This window comes from Carex rostrata, chromosome 33, assembly GCF_964058835.1.
Source record: "Carex rostrata chromosome 33, lpCarRost1.2, whole genome shotgun sequence".
Taxonomy (NCBI): Eukaryota; Viridiplantae; Streptophyta; class Magnoliopsida; order Poales; family Cyperaceae; genus Carex; species Carex rostrata.
The window spans coordinates 5,233,701-5,236,482 of NC_135950.1; the positions used below are offsets into that span (position 1 = coordinate 5,233,701).

Here is a 2,782-nt window from a genome sequence, read left to right on the forward strand (position 1 = left end):
ACCGTCTTAATTAATTTCATGGATATGTTTTTTTATAAACGTCCGCTTTGGATATAGTAGACTTAATTTTAAATTTATATACGTTGAGTATTAATTTGTTATTTTGGCAAAAAAGTCAAGTGATACAGGTAAGCCAAAGAGTTGTTTTTCTTTTTAATGAAAACGACTAGCTAGCTACTGCTCCGATCCAAACAACAAAACTTATTCAATTAATGTTCTATTCCTTTTCTTCACAAAAATAATTCTATTATTTTCTAACTAGTCCGAATAAGTGTCTTTAATTATTTCCAACAAGAGGTCCTTAAACTATTAATTTTGACAACCATTAATTTATCTGAATTATACAATTTGAGAAAATTAAATTTTTAATGCAAATGACCATAGTCCCTTGATGAATTATTTAATTCAAATATTATATGAACTTTAATGGCTTGCAATTTCAGTATGAATTTTAAATTAACAATCATTCTTACCTCGTATAGTTTGTTGTTTTTCATGGATAGATAATGATATTTTTTTATCAATTTCATTTATTTAGGAGCAATATATTTTTTTTTTCTATAAATTAAGAATTAAGATAGAACAAAGTATCCAAAACAAAAATAAAAATATAAAACATTTCATAAATTAATGTTCCTACATATATATTTTTATCAATTTCATTTATTTAGGCATCATTTTTATAATTAATTAATTTTATAGTGTTTCAGCCATAAATCTCTGAACCGTTTTGGCCGGCCGGAACGAAGTGGGATTGAACATGGCATGGAACGAAAGAGTATGTGGTCCCGGAATGGATGAATACAATTTATGCTCTCAATTTTGTAATTAATTAATTACTGTGAAGGAACAATTAATTGATAAGAGCTTTAATTCTCCTAAATTGTTGTAATGAAGAGATCAAATTATCCATGCATCATTCGATTAGACCAAAGAATCTTGCAATCAACAAATTTGGGCATAAATTTGAAATAAGCAACAAATTAAATGAATATGAACAAGTAACTCTAGTCTCTAGAAGAGAAGTTAATCAAAGCTTAATATATAATTTCCATTTCTTTTTGTCCTTGCGAACACGAAAGAGTACTACATCAAAAATCAAAGAGCCACCTAGCTAGCTAGCTAGCTCTTCTGTCACTGTTAGCTGATCAGCTAATACTACATACACTATCTTAGATAACTAACTATGTACATACATAAAAACGCCATTGATGAGCTAGCGCCAAAAAAAGAAAAAAGAAAAAAGAAAAATAAAAAAAGAAGAAGAAGTGGCCGGGTAATCTATATATGATTAAATAAAGATTAGTCATGAAAACATAGAAGCATGACAATGCAGCGACGAATGATGTAAAGCTTGGCTCTCTGCTCTTTGACTACTCTGCTCATTCCATTTCCTCCTCTTTGCTTCAGTATCATGTTCCCTCCTTGCTTCATTATTCGATCCATCTCCTTCGATTGAAGATTACAGTCTACAGATCTAGCTAGAGAGGGATATATGAAAGAGAGAGAGAGAGAGAGAGATCTGAAAATAAGATGCTTTGCTATGATTGCTCCGTCTCCGTGCGGATGGATGATATTTATAGAAAGAAAGAGAGAAAGAGAAAAACAATTAATTGCACACATGACATCGACATTGACATCGAGTAGTGTGTTGACTGGACAGAATGAAAAAAAAGCGATTGATAGTCACAGAACATCTACACCGTTGATCTAAACAATAGATAATCAGAACCGTCTAATTGGGGAAGTAGAACTGGTAGAGGTGGATTAGATCTAACTTGTAACTAGGGAGAGGATCCTTATTTATTCCTGGGGGCCTGGGGGTTGGATGCACGTGCACGTGCGGCCCATGGAGAGAGTAAGAGGTCCCTTTTGTTTTGGCCGTTCGGACCAGTGCAGCCGTGCAGGGCAGGGGACAGCAGAGCACAGACCTCTCTCCCTCTCTCTCTCTCTCTCTCTCTCTCTCTCTCTCTCTCTCTCTCAGTTTTGTCACTTTTGTGCATAAATTAATTAAGTGTCCTTTGATTCCCCCTGTCTCTTTGACTCTTATTCTATTCTTTTTTTTCCACATCCCACTTCCCACTTCCCACATCCCATGCCTCTCTATTGGAGGGAGGACACTGTAGACCCCACTCTACTCCAATACCTGATAAGGGAATCTTTTCTAATTACCAGATCTGGACCCTTCTTTTTAACTTGCACGAATCTCAAAGCCCAATAATACTACTCCCTAACAGGTTCAGATTTAAGGGTAATCCTCTCTGCAATACTTGTACCCTTTCAGCCTCTCAAGGAGCTTTCTTTCTTTCGCCTCTTCTTCGACTAATTAATTCTGGCAGGTTGCTTCTCTAATAAATTATTTCCACTGGTATTCAGATCCAGTGAAGTAACTTCAAAGATTGGATTTTAAATCTATCTGAAGTGGAGCGCACACATTCCGAAAAATGAATTCGAATCGCGAAGCAATCTTGAGTGACAGATTTGAATCAGACGGTTCCGATTCAAAACTCAAAGATTGAGTTACTTTAGGGGATCCAGACCCGTATACTATCTGTTACTATTACTAGTCATCTTTCCATCTTTCCGCCCGCAGTTTTTAGTTCTAACTCTGGTTTTTGTTTTTCTGCCTACATCAAACTATTTCTCTACAAAAATAAAATTATGGAATTTGGGCAATCACTGTTAAATTGAAACTAGAAAGACCTCAAGAAATTCATAATATATATTAAAGTTATGCTATGATATAAAATAAATCATCTTTTATAATTTTAATGGTCAAATA

The 2,782-nt window shown here is 34.3% G+C and overlaps 1 pseudogene; it reads right to left on the minus strand.

The window, feature by feature from the left end:
* Positions 1 to 1,196: 1,196 nt before the first annotated feature.
* LOC144548447 (small polypeptide DEVIL 4 pseudogene) lies at positions 1,197 to 1,470 on the minus strand (annotated as a pseudogene).
* Positions 1,471 to 2,782: the final 1,312 nt, after the last annotated feature.